This window comes from Palaemon carinicauda, chromosome 1, assembly GCF_036898095.1.
Source record: "Palaemon carinicauda isolate YSFRI2023 chromosome 1, ASM3689809v2, whole genome shotgun sequence".
NCBI classification, from domain to species: domain Eukaryota; kingdom Metazoa; phylum Arthropoda; class Malacostraca; order Decapoda; family Palaemonidae; genus Palaemon; species Palaemon carinicauda.
Genome location: NC_090725.1, coordinates 128417550 through 128432473, shown reverse-complemented (window position 1 = coordinate 128432473; position 14924 = coordinate 128417550). Strand labels below are relative to the sequence as shown.

At 36.9% G+C, this 14924-nt stretch overlaps 1 protein-coding gene across 1 annotated transcript in view; it reads right to left on the bottom strand.

The window, feature by feature from the left end:
- The window catches only part of LOC137651552 (solute carrier family 22 member 15-like), a 221822-nt gene extending 213351 nt beyond the window's left edge, over nucleotides 1–8471 (bottom strand). Inside the window, exon 1 of the mRNA XM_068384795.1 lies at nucleotides 8384–8471. The gene's annotated coding sequence lies outside the window, so the exon portion shown is untranslated. The remainder of the gene's footprint in view (nucleotides 1–8383) is intronic.
- Nucleotides 8472–14924: the final 6453 nt, after the last annotated feature.

The following is a 14924-nucleotide window of genomic DNA, read 5'->3' as shown; positions in this document are numbered from 1 at the left end:
GGTGGGGGAGATAAGTAGGTAAAAAACAGGGCAAAAATGGAGGAAAAAAAACTAAATATACCACTCAAACATATAAAAATGGACCGGTATACAGGTATACACTGAATTCGAAATACATAAAACACTGGAAATGGGAAAACCCGAGCCAAGAATTTTACATGAGAAAATGGCATACAAATGCACTATATGACCAGTTATTGCCCGTCACATTGTAGTTGTGCACTAACCTAACCTTAATTTTCTGACCTAACCTGTCACCGAATATATCTGCACCTGGATGGCAGGGCTTCGCCCCCCTCCCCACCCCGACCCCTTTTTAGGAGGGGGCCTTGTCCCCCACACCCAATTGGTTCTTGATTATCAAAATAATATTCAGCAACTTCACAACAAAAACTACGCCAATCAACAATGGTTGCTCTACTAATTTTAGGAGAATCTATTACAGTATGATGGTTCCACAATTTATTGACCTAATGATTAATAAATGATAATAGTTTCCAAGCAGGAAGAAGAGTACCATCTAAAAAGGTACCTTTTCTATAGATTCAATAACAGCGATGTATAATCCTACCAATTAATGTACATCTAAATTAAGATTCAAAATTGAGGAACCAACACTCAACTGACCTTCACACCTTCAAGGCTCGCAGGGAAATGCTCTGAAAACCATGGAATTTTCCTCAGCCAATCACAGGGCTTCAATAGAAATCCTTTGTAAGCCAGTCTCTCATTGGGTTAAACTTTCGTTATTTGGCTAAGGTGTTTAGAAGCTGTCCTCCTATTGGTTAGACACTTTTTTTATTCCAGGGGTATTACCACAACAAATTATCTTGCGTAGAGGGACATATCAAACAATATATTTGACTAATAATAAATATATGAACTAATATACCAAACTAGAAATTTGTTAAAAATCAGAATTTAATTTATAATAAAACGTCAAAAGAAAAAAAGAAAAATTGAAAGACCTTGGCAAACCAGCCAACTAGGTGGTTGGTTCTTTCAATACATATTCTGTATCTTGCATACAGTCAGTCGATGGCTGTAATCACCCTATGAAATAATTTCAGTACTTTTAAGCCAACGAATTTAAAGGATGTAACATCATTAATATGTTTTATAGTACAGTTTTGCGGGTCAAGGCGGTACACAAACTCTTTCACAACGTTAAGGAATCTCCACTCAGAAAGCGATATATATATATATATATATATATACATATATATACCATATGCAAAGACCGAATAGCCAATCAAAAATTTTTGAATAACTACTAGTGAATTAATAATTAATATCAGATTATTATACAGTTACCCAACCTAAGTACTATTCTCATATGTACTCTGATATATATATATATATATGTATTTATATATATATATATATATATGTATTTATATATATATATATATGCATATATATATATATATATATATTATATATATATATATATGTGTGTGTATATATATATATATATATGTGTGTGTGTGTGTATATATATATATATACAGAGAGAGAGAGAGAGAGAGAGAGAGAGAGAGAGACCACCATTTCAGAATCGTCGTTGTAGACATCGATTGAGCTCCCAAAGTCTGCAGGATTTTTTTGTCTTCACTGGATCTTTGAGTCGGTGTTCTGCCAGATCTTGGTCCGTTTCTTAAGGGGTTCAGAATTATTTCGTCTCTAACTGATCCCCCAAAGGCGGAGAGAGAGAGAGAGAGAGAGAGAGAGAGAGAGAGAGAGAGAAGACCATTTCAGAATCGTCGTTGTAAACATCTTCGATTGAGCTCCTAATGTCTGCAGGATTTTTTTGTCTTCACTGGATCTTTGAGTCGGTGTTCTGCCAGATCTTGGTCCGTTTCTTAAGGGGTTCAGAATTATTTCGTCTCTAACTGATCCCCCAAAGGCGGAGAGAGAGAGAGAGAGAGAGAGAGAGAGAGAGAAAAGACCATTTCAGAATCGTCGTTGTAAACATCTTCGATTGAGCTCCTAATGTCTGCAGGATTTTTTTGTCTTCACTGGATCTTTGAGTCGGTTTTCTGCCAGGTCTTGGTCCGTTTCTTAAGGGGTTCAGAATTATTTCGTCTCTAACTGATCCCCCAAAGGCGGAGAGAGAGAGAGAGAGAGAGAGAGAGAGAGAGAGAAGACCATTTCAGAATCGTCGTTGTAAACATCTTAGATTGAGCTCCTAATGTCTGCAGGATTTTTTTGTCTTCACTGGATCTTTGAGTCGGTGTTCTGCCAGATCTTGGTCCGTTTCTTAAGGGGTTCAGAATTATTTCGTCTCTAACTGATCCCCCAAAGGCGGAGAGAGAGAGAGAGAGAGAGAGAGAGAGAGAGAGAAGACCATTTCAGAATCGTCGTTGTAAACATCTTCGATTGAGCTCCTAATGTCTGCAGGATTTTTTTGTCTTCACTGGATCTTTGAGTCAGTTTTCTGCCAGGTCTTGGTCCGTTTCTTAAGGGGTTCAGAATTATTTCGTCTCTAACTGATCCCCCAAAGGCGGAGAGAGAGAGAGAGAGAGAGAGAGAGAGAGAGAGAGAAGACCATTTTAGAATCGTCGTTGTAAACACCTTCGATTGAGCTCCTAATGTCTGCAGGATTTTTTTGTCTTCACTGGATCTTTGAGTCGGTTTTCTGCCAGGTCTTGGTCCGTTTCTTAAGGGGTTCAGAATTATTTCGTCTCTAACTGATCCCCCAAAGGCGGAGAGAGAGAGAGAGAGAGAGAGAGAGAGAGAGAGAAGACCATTTCAGAATCGTCGTTGTAAACATCTTCGATTGAGCTCCTAATGTCTGCAGGATTTTTTTGTCTTCACTGGATCTTTGAGTCGGTTTTCTGCCAGGTCTTGGTCCGTTTCTTAAGGGGTTCAGAATTATTTCGTCTCTAACTGATCCCCCAAAGGCGGAGAGAGAGAGAGAGAGAGAGAGAGAGAGAGAGAGAGAGAGAGAAGACCATTTTAGAATCGTCGTTGTAAACATCTTCGATTGAGCTCCCAAAGTCTGCAGGATTTTCTTGTCTTCACTGGATCTTTGAGTCGGTTTTCTTCAGTATTATTTCGTCTCCAACTGACCTCCCAAAGACGGAGTAATTGGAAATCTATTGTTTTTTTTTTTTTGCCAGGCCTTGAACTGTTTCTCAATGGCTGCTACAGGATTATTTTGTCTCCAGCGATGACTCTGAAAATCTTCATCTTCCTTGGCTCCAGGAATTCTTCGTCTTCAGAGAAATGTCAATATTTTTTTTCTAATTCTAATGCTGTATTCGTTAGCCATGGAAGGCATTGAGTAAATCTTTACTATACAAAATGGTTAGATTTATGACTGACAGAATGATTTTAGTGGGATTTTTGACAGCTTTTGGCGCCATGGCATGGTGCTGGGGAGAAGAGGATTCACACAGAGAAGCAGAAAAATTCTTGGATTTGATGGATCGGGAGGGAATGGAGAGACTGCATCCAGCAGTCTACGATGGGGCAGATTATGTTGCCGGAGAAACTATGGAACACGCACAATTGGAGGAAGCATCGAAAAAGGATCTAAGTGAGGAGTTGGGTGGAGCAGAAGAGGGAATTCAGTTGTTTGATGATTTCTTCGCTAGAATACACCAAGAAACGGAAACGGCCGATGTCTTACAACGCATTTGTGAAGAGGTGCATGACGAAGAGGCAGAAGAAATAGAGTTATCTACGGACAACATAGCCATATCAGCTTTAAATGCAGATTTAGATAGAGCTGATAAGAAAATTAAGGGTCTTATGGCAAGGCTAGAGAAAGCTGAAAGTCAAAACGATGAACTTCGAGAGGAGCTTTCGGCCAAGACATTTGTTTAGGTAGGAGAAATTGAGGTATGTAATAACATCGGTAACTTAGCTTTAATTGATGATTTACAAAGAGCAAATAAGAATATAGAGTCGCTTTTTGTAAGTCTAGAAAAAGCTGAAGCTCGAAACGATCAAATTCGTGATGAGCTTTTCGCCAAGGCATATGTAGAAAAGGAATTAGAAAATGCCCGTGAGGAAATTCGGATACTTGAGAAGAAGCTGGAAAGAGTAACAGAAGATCTTAAGACAGCCAACGAGAAACTTCTGGAAAAGAGAGACTTGGAGGAATACGTCGAAAGTGCTGATAATGAGATCCGAACACTCTGGGCAGAACTGGACAGTGTTAAGGCTGAAAACAAGAGACTGAAGACCGAAAACGTTTGTCAGAAGGCAGCTTTAGAAAGTGAACTTAACGCTGCAGTCGAGGAGGTCTATAGAATAGGGACTAAATTGGATACTGTCCTGGATGAGAACACCAAATTGAAGACTGAACTACTAATTAAGAAAGACGTGGTGTGCGATCTGGAAATGGCTGAGGAGGAACTGGAAAAACTCTGGAAAGAAATTGCTGGTGTTAAAGCAGAGAATAGACGACTGAAGAGAGAACTCTCGGAGGAGAGGGCCACAAGAAATGCGTTGATGAAGGCCGACGAGAAGAATAAAATTCTGGAAGAAGAAATTAGGAATCTAACTTCAGTGGCAGACGAATTTGCAATTTATAAGGAGAAGTATCAAGCTATGATGGGAAGAAATATGAACCTAGAGATGGAATTAAACCATAAGAATTACGCTATTGCCCAACTTGTAGACGGTCTCTCTCAAATACACCCCGAGTTGAAGGAATTATATCATAAAGAAATTTCTGGTGAGCAGACTGGGGATTTAGTATGGGATAGCCAGTTGAATAGATTCGCCCTTCAAGAGACGAGAAGGCAGGGCTGGAAAAAAAACTAAAGAGGAATTATACCGCAACACAAAATATGACAAAATCTGGGGATTATATCGCCACCAAAAAAAAAAAACAAAAAACAAAAAAATGGTGATTATAATATCGCCACCAAAAAAAAAAAAAGGGGGAAAAATGGTGATTGTAATATTACCACCAAAAAAAAAAATAAAAAATATAAAAAATGGTGATTATAATATTGCTACCAAAAAAAAAAAAAAAAAAAAAAATGGTGATTATAATATCGCCACCAAAAAAAAAAAAAAAGAAAAATGGTGATTGTAATATCACCACCACCAAAAAAAAAAAAAAAAAATATAAAAACTGGTGATTATAATATCGCCACCAAAAAAAAAAAAAAAAAAAAAAAAATGGTGATTATAATATTTCCACCCAAAAAAAAAATAAAAAAATAAATGGGGAGTATAGTATCCCCACCAAAAAAAAAAAAAAAAAAAAATGGTGATAATATCGCTACCCAAAAAAAAAAAAAAAAAAAATGGGGAGTATAGTATCCCCACCAAAAAAAAAGTGGTGATTATAATATCGCCAAAAAAAAAAAAAAAAACAAAAAAAAAACAAAATGGTGATTATAATAGCGCCACCAAAAAAAAAAAAAAAAAAAAAAAAATTGGTGATTATATCGCCACCAAAAAAAAAAAAAAATATTTATAGGAAAAAAGGAATTAAATTTTTTTTTTAATTTTATTTGGAAAGGAATTTTTTTCTTTGTTTAGTTTTGTTTGAAAAGGAATAATCGTTTTGTTAAGTTTTGTGCTTCACCCATTCTGGACAGGTTCAGGACATCAGTTTCACTGGAAAGGACACCTAAAACTATTTGGCTTGAAGGACGCTTGGATGGACTGCCCCCAGCTTAAAGGATGCAAGGCTTAACTATCCAGCTTGAACGATGCTTGGAATAACCTGAAGGACAACAGGATCTGCAGAGGGAAGGAACCTGGTTGATTCTAGTATGCTATGTACCTTGATGGGGTGTACAGGACCTTTGTCAAGTGTACAAATGGTCAGATATCTAGATCTATTCCTTTGGATACCAACCTTCGGGTGGTTCTGGGGGAATAATCTAGAAGACTGGCTCTGCAGAGGGATGAAGCTGGGATTCTTCTAGTATGCAGACAAGTTGTTATAAGGTGAACCAAGACATCTTTGGCTGGGAAGAGAAGCTGCATCTTTTGGAGGTAGGCATTCATGGTTAGGTGGGCAGCATCAGTCCAAATTTTAAGGAACTCGCAGCTGTGGAGCATCAAATAGCAGGATCAGAAGATAGTAACAGCTAGCAAAAATTAGAGGCAGTAGTAGAACCAGCAGCAATGGAAAAGCAACAGTTAGCAGTAGTTAGCAGTAGTCGCAGCTGAAGTTAGCAGCAGTATGCAGAAGCCGTTATCAGAAGCAGCTAGCAGCAGCTAGGAGAAACAGCAAGCAGCATGTGCAAGCAGCAGCAGTTTGCAGCAGCAACAGTTGCAGTAGCGAGTGGCTGCAGCAGAAGCAAGCAGCAGCTGCAGCAGGCTTTAGCAGCAGCAGCTGCAGCAGGCTGTAGCAGCAGCAGCAGCTAGCAAAAGCAGCAGAAGCTACCAAAGGTAGCAGTAGCTGCAGCTAGCAGTAGCTGCAGCTAGCAAAAGCAGCAGCAGCAGCAGTCTGCAGAAGCAGCAGCAGCAGCAGCAGTCTGCAGCAGCAGCAGTCTGCAGAAGCAGCAGCAGCAGCAGCAGTCTGCAGAAGCAGCAGCAGCAGCAGCAGCAGTCTGCAGAAGCAGCAGTAAGCAGCAGCAGCAGCAGCTACCAAAGGTAGCAGCAGCTGCAGCTAGCAAATGCAGCAACAATCTGCAGAAGCAGCAGTAAGCAGCAGCAGCAGTAAGCAGCAGCAGCAGTAAGCAGCAGCAGCAGTAAGCAGCAGCAGCAGTAAGCAGCAGCAGCAGTAAGCAGCAGCAGCAGCAGCAGCAGCAGCAGCAGCAGCAGCCGCAAGCAAGAGAAGCAGTAGCAAGCTTCAGTTTATTGGCATACGATAACTTAATTATGCACCTAAAAATAATTAAGGGCTCATTACAGTTAATCAGAGACATCACTGCTAGAAATCTACTTGCTTTTTTTTTACTGCTATAACACCTTTATAAGACTTAACAAACTACTTTATGAAACGTTGAAAAAGAAAAATCCTAAACAAAACTCTTAATTACCTGAAATGGTCCCCGTTTCACTTCCATTTTTCAAAGCACAACCTTGTTTAAGAAAGTTCGTACTTTGAATTTTCACGATAAAGTTGGAGAGTCTGCTACAGCCAATCTTTGGCTTCCACCACACTGGCCTTTGTTCATTCGAAAAATTCTAGTTTTTTTTTTTCTTTAAGTTTATGCCTGATATATACTTTAAATTTCAGCCAAATACATGAACTATGTATCTTTCCAACAGGTTATCTTCTGTTTATTATTCCCTTTTTACTATTTTTGATGATGCATATCCCTATATTTTAGTTTTCCCCCACCAAAAACCCCGGTTTCACACGGTTCCCCATAATTGTTTTCATGAGGTAGGAAAACTCATGAACGGATGGTTTGCCCCAATATTCATGGTCAAAAACTGAGTAAAACAAGATAATGAGTAGAAAATATATGGTTCGTGTATTTGGGTTAAATTAAAGTATCTTATACATATCATAAACAATGGATTTGGACAATGAAACAGTTTTTACAATTCAATCGATCGATATGCATGTTATTATACCCCATCCCCATTAGTCAGAAACAACAAATGTAGCCGTTTCTAGTCCACTGTAGAACAAAGGCCTCGTACATGACTTTATTAATATCTGGGCGTTGGCCAGTTTCCATTACTACGCTGGCCAGTGTGGATTGGGGATGGTGGGAAACTTTTTGTCTGATCACTCACAGCAAACCAATTTAGTATAGGCGTCCCTGAATATAGTGCAGCTTGGTTGATCTTGGCAATACACAAACCCTTTCACCACGTTAAGGTATTACCACTCAAAAATTATTCATAGGCTACAGAAAAAAATAAATTTCCCAGCACTCGTCAATTTCTGATAGGTAATTCCAGTTCTCTAGAAATTAATGAACGTATCATATATTAACCACCACTTTTCTCAATCACTTTATTCGATAATGACGTTTATAAAGTGAAAAATAAAGTTTTTTTTTCTGATTAGAATACAAGAGACGAATTTAAACTAAGTAGAGTTTCTATGATAGCGTCATCAGAATGAATTTATTTATAAATCTAAGGTAAGATTGATAATAAAAGGCCAATTGCTTGCTTAACAACCACCAAGAATTTCGAAAGTACAGTAATTAACAATCACTATGACTAAAAAGTGATTATGGTGTTCCTCTTAACTAATTTCAACGTATTTGGAACTGAAAGCAAATTGCAAAAGCTTCAGTTTATTGACAGACGATAAATCGATTATGCACCGAAGAGTAGTTAATGACCAATTACAGTTTCAAGGACATCACTTCTCGTAATCAACTTCTATAAATTTCACTGCCATAACACCTTTATAAGACTAACAACGGTTATTCGAACATCGGGTTTATGAAACATTGAAAGATAATACCACAAGAGAATTTTTCTATTTTTTTTTTACCTGAATTAGTCCCCGAGTCACATGCACTTTTCGAAAGAGCAACCTTGTTGAACAGAGTCCGTCTTTTGACTGAATTTTCACTATACTGTCGGAAAATTTGCTTCAGCCAATCAGAGGCCTCCACCACACTGGCCTTCGTTCATTGAGAATAACCTTCACGTTTTTTAAAAGTTGTTGTCTGGTTGGTCCAGTACAACTTTTAAAAAGACTTAATCAATATGTTGATTCAGTATTTAGAGTATATATAAAAATAAAGATGACAAAAAAAAGTCTTTGTCAGGTTAATTTATTCTCCACTATGTACATAAATATAAAATGTATGAACAAATAGTTTTTCATTCCCCAACATCGGTTCACGAACGCAACAATAGACTTCGATAGAACTGTTTACTTTAGTCCATCCTTAACCTTTGAACTAAACAATACTTAATTATGTATGTCAAAGAAAACGTCTTTATGGTAGACGGATCTATTTCTCATAAACAGTTGGATTAATCAGTTTGCATCCTTAGATTCAGATAACACATTCCAATTTTACTTGCTAATCCTGGTATACAATCATAGACTTGCTATTATATTTCCTCCTCCTTAATTGATTCTCAGGTATACATTAGATACTAAATTTCTTGTTGTTAGTAAAATATCCTGTATGTTGTTTCCCCTGGTTGGTTTATCAACCTACTGATGGAGGGATTCATTGTTGACAAATTCTAGTAGCCTATGTCCCTCTGTATATGATGTACAATTCATAGTGTCCCAGTTTACCGCTGCATTGAAGTCTCCCATTAGGGCATCTAGCTTATTGTTCACTTCTTGTCCAAGTTGTGGTCGTCTGCATATTGCTATTATGGACGTTTTTTTCACATGATATTAATATTTGCACCTTTCCCTTCATATCCGGTTTCTAATTTAATTTATATTGGGTTTAGGTATTTCTAACATACAGCATCACCACACAACCTTTTTTTTTTCAGTAAAGAGATCCTTCTTGAAAAGCTTATATCCTTGGATTTTGTATTCTCCGATAAAATCCTTTATTTTTTTCTTGAATCCAGGTCTCAGTAATACCTATGACGTGTAGCATCTCACTGAAGGTTTCCGTTTTGTTTCTGACTGAGTATTGAATTGTACCACTCTGAAGGAATTTGCTATCGTCTGTAACATTATTAGTTTTCTCGACCTACTGGAGTTTTAGTTTTACTTCTATTTCAAATATCTAAATTGTCTGCCACATTTCATGTTTATTGTTGGAGGATTTTCTAAGGGTCGAGTTTGCCCTTTATGTACTGTGTTCCTTAAGTAATTCTGCAGATTGAGATTAAGTTGGTTTCCATATACTATCTTGCCTTCACTAAAGTATATTCCGTCTCTTTTTTCACAACTTTCTCTTGCCATAAAAAGTGTCCCAAGGATTTATAAATGAAACTATATTGCTGGTATATGGTGGACTTTAGCCTTTCCTTTATCCCCATGGCCTCACTGAGGGTCAAATAGCTGATATTCAGTCTCAGGAGAATACCTATAACAATTACATTATTTGCCTTTTTCCTAGTCCTTTAGACAATCTTTTTTTTTTCTAGCTGTTAAACCAAGGGTTCTGTTTAGTCAGTGGTGTCCTTTCTTAAGAAGATATCGTTTCCGGTTGCCTGAACAATAATAGTGGTCATGATGTTCTCCATTGTAGTTTAACTAACTTCTATCTCCTGCGCGTTGGCTGGATAGGACCTGATATTTCTTCTCTTTTTGACCCCGAAGTGCTCTCCTTGGTCTTTGACTATGGAGTCTTAGAGTCTCCGAATAGCACAGTCTAGTCTTCCACTGTCTCCGCCAGGAGGGAGAACCCGTTTCTGGTGATAGTTACATTTCTAGACTGTCGTTCCTACTTGGCCTTTGCTACTCTTTCTCTAGTGGCTTTCATGAACTATGTGTTTTGTTGATAATTATTCCCTCATTAAGTTCTGTCCTTATTTTATTTTATTTTGTATCTCTTGAATACTAACCCGTCTATGACGGAGAGAGAGAGAGAGAGAGAGAGAGAGAGAGAGACTTTTATTTGGGAATGTATCACACATAAAAAGCAAACTAAATCTGATGGCACAGAAAATAAAGAGAAAAGTCAGATACATTTTTATCAAGTAGATCATCAGTTGCAGAAAGCTTTTCTAAATGTTTTTATATTCACAGTTTTCTAGATCCAGGATCAATCGCCTACAAACACGCTGTAGGCCTATTATATAGCAGAGAGACAATCAACATCAGAAGTAAATACGATACAATTATCATATAAAAAAATCATATAATAAAGCGAATATAAAGAACAAAAAATAATCAGCAAACACAAACATATGACAAATATTATATATATATATATATATATATAGAGAGAGAGAGAGAGAGAGAGAGAGAGAGAGAGTATATATGATACACAGTATATATGATACACACACACACACACACATATATATATATATATATATACATATAATCATCCGCTGTTACTAGTCCACTGCAGAACAAAGGCCCCATGCATGTCTTCCAATTGAGTCTGTTTATGGTCTTTCTATGCCAGTCTATACAAGCAAATTTTCTTAGCTCGTCAATCCACCGTCTCCTCTTCCTTCCCCTGCTTCTTTTACAATCTCTAGGGACCCATTCTCTAATTCATAATGTCCATCTATTATATACCATTCTCATTATATGTATTTCCCATATACCTTTCCTTTTCTTACACGGTTAGAATATCCTCTACTTTAGTTTGCTCTCGTAACCATATTGCTCTTTTTGTCTTTTAGAGTTATTACCATCGTTATTATTTCCAGAGCTCTTCGGGTTGTGACTCGTTTATGTTCTAAGGCTTTAATAAGAACCTAAGATTCTGAAACGCTAAGTTAAAAGCTCTTTATCCCATGCATATCCTTTTGATTGTTGGCCTCATGTCCTGGGAAAGCCCTTACTGTTTATCCTAAATACGTATGTATTCATTAACAATCTCTAGAGTTTCGTCCATAATGCACTGTTATCTCTGCATTATTATTGAACATTCTTAGTTTTACTCATATTCATTTTCAGTCCTACATTTCTTCTTTCTATATTTGAATCTTCTATCATCTTTTGCAATTCCTCCAGTGATTCACTAAACAGAACTGTCATCTGCAAATCCTAAGTTGTTAAGATATTCCATAGAGAGCAATATTGTTCTTTGGCTGGTTAGACAGCACTACATTGGATCTCTCTCTTTGGTCACGGCTCATTTTTTTCTATACATACACCGAAGAGTTTAGGCTATTCTTTACACATTCTCCTGTCCTCATACACCTGACAACACAGAGATTACCACACAATTATTCTTCGCTTAAGGAGTTAACTATTTCACTGTAATTGTTCAGTGGCTACTTTTCTTCTCGGTAAGGCTAGAAGAGACTCTTTAGCTATGGTAAGCACTCTTCTAGAAGGACACTAAAATCAAACCAAAGAGAGGGATCCAATGTAGTACTGTCTAAATCTGAAACGTGCTGAGCTTTCTAATCCGGTCAGAAGCAACAACCATAAACTTTCACGGCTTTAGGACAACTGTAGAAAAGAAGAGAGAGAGAGAGAGAGAGAGAGAGAGAGAGAGAGAGAGAGAGAGAGAGGTGGGCTTTATACCAGAACAACCTGATTTTGCTTAATGACCACGATTGTGTGTATGCGCGCGAGTTCAAATGCTATCACAGTTGCGTTATTGACATGTAAAATTTATAAGTTAATTAAGAATGATAATACTGTAGTCATTTAAGTTTTAAATATAATTCAAATGTTAATATAATCATGAGTGATAGTTGTACTATACTACATTTCCTACCTACAAAATCAAATGATCAATATATCTATTATGTTATTCAGTTAGATTTCTATTTTCAACGGGAATTAGCAATGGCGAACGTAAGTTTTACGAATCAGGTGAAAACGAAAAATGGGAGACAATTGCTTAGGGTCTGAACGTGTCCAGTATCATATACCATGCGCAATTGATTGATTGATTTAAGGTTTTCTGGTATCCTGACATTACCATGTGTAAGGTAAATCATATCACTGACCCATCTTAACTTTGGTATTTTCTTGATATTTTGGTAAGTAGGACTACAAAGTATAAAAAACATTCAAATAAATAAACTGGAATATAACGCCATGTTTTCACTATTTTATGGTTTACTTTTATTTACTAATTAAAAAACATTCTAAACCAGTAGTTGATCATTGTCAAAATTTATCTTCAGTGACTTCAATAACAAAAAACTACATACATTCCATCTTGCTTTTCCAACTAGGGATGTAATTTCCTCTTCAACAACGATATTCTAAGTGTTACAAACATTTTTGTAGAGATGAAACTTTTCTCTACAATTTCTAATTTCAGATATACTTCTACTTACCAAGTCATTAAAACCATAATCTAATAAATGTTCATGTTGTTCCACTAACAATATTACATAACAACAAACAACTTTTATGAGTACAGTAATATTTCCGATCTCGTTGGGCGTCTTAAGTAATTTAACTATTAGTAATAGCAGGTTGAAATAATTCTTTATCAACATCAAATGTTTTTATGTTGAACAGGCTGACATAAGTCTTTTTATAGTTTATATTTGACATATCTGTTTTGACGGTGTTGCTGTTTTTAAAATAATCTATTATTAATTTGTTATCATTTATTTCCTTATTTCCTTTCCTCACTGGGCTATTTTTCCCTGTTGGAGCCCTTGGGCATAGCATCTTGCTTTCCAACTATGGATGTAGCTTGGCTAATAATAATAATAATAATCACACACGATTATCAAAAGCTTTGAATCCAAAGAATTGCACAACACTAGAAATATAGTACTTTCTAAATCAAGATAGATTATGTTGAAACTGGATTTTATTCATATTAAATCTTACTGTTTCCGTTGAAACTGGTCTTCAATTTCCATAAACTTGATAGCAACGTAAAAACACATCTAGTATAAGGCGTGAAAGTTTCAACGCATAGAAATACCCTCTTATTACATCTACCCCTGTTTCTTTACGGTATTCGGACATCGTTGATACTAATTTCACTGGTCTGTTATTTTCATTGTTCGTTACTTCCCTCGTAGTTTATTTAATTCCTTTCCTCACAGGACTATTTTTTTCCAGCTTTTCCAACTAGGGCTTTAGCTTAACTAGTAATAATATTTGTGCAGAGTTTTCTCACTGTGGCCTGTACCAGTCAGTTCTCTCACGACAGCCGATTCAACATAATTACTGGAATTTTCCTTCTATATGTACTACACTTGAAAAACATGTGATAATCAGACTCCATCTATTGACGAGATCACTGCAAGGTACTTCATCAAACTTACTACACGTACCCTTCACACTCACGTCCAAATCAGTGTTTTTCTCTTCTTTCTTAATTCACAGCTCAATCATCGCCATGCCTCCGAGTCTAGACAAAGAATAAGGATATACTCTTCATCACGCATTTGCTAAATACGTTACCACGTGATACAGCAAATTGAGTCCCTATTGTGGAAAAGAGGTATTGCTGTACATTATCTATTTCTACAGTGAGAGAGAGAGAGAGAGAGAGAGAGAGAGAGAGAGAGAGAGAGAGATAAATAAGCGCAAAACTGTTAATATTTAGAATACATAACATAATCAAAGATAGAGAAAATATACCTTAAGAAAATTTTCATTGACAAATTAAGTGTCAACAAATGTTTACCTTCATTTATCAGTAACTCAATAAGACGTCTGTAATCATTACAGACAAAAAATTTCATATAAATCATTGAAAAAAAAAAATAAGCTTTTTCAAAATTAGTTCTCTTAACCAATTCATGTGAATCCATTAGCTCATTTACAAAGTACATTTATAAAAGTAATAATTACTGCAAAGTCAATTCAGTTATGTGATTCCATAGGATTAATCAATGTTAATTAGAACTTGTCAATTGTGAATTTTATTCCGATATAAATAAGTTTCTGTCAATAAAATTGGACGCTGTGACGGGCCGAGAGAAGGTTGTGAACTCAAAGGCAGGATGCAATAGACTGAGTTGTTTATTAAGGAACACTCTCCTTTATATACAAAACCTCAAGGCAACAGGACATAACATGTTCGAGAGACAGGCAATATTACAGAGCAAAACCGGAGACATGATCATTCAGGTTCTTTTTAGTGCGAGGGAAGAGCGCAGATACAACATTAAAATATATACAAAATAATTATGTACAATTGTGTGACACACGGTTGGTACATGGCTTCCCCCCCCCCTAAAAATGACATACTGTACATGTTAAATAGGGCGCCCTGAACTAGAGAGGCGAACTGTAGGCGGGTCATCTGGCAGAAGATAAGCAGGTTTTAGACGATCAATGGCGACCCAGTCTTCTTTGCCCCGAATGTTTAGTCGGAATGCTTTCGGACTGCGTCGGATCACAAGGAAAGGGCCCGTGTAAGGGGGCGTTAGTGGTGGCTTGCTAGTGACGTTGCGCAGGAAGACGTGCGTTGCAGAGTGCAAGTCCGTTGGTATGT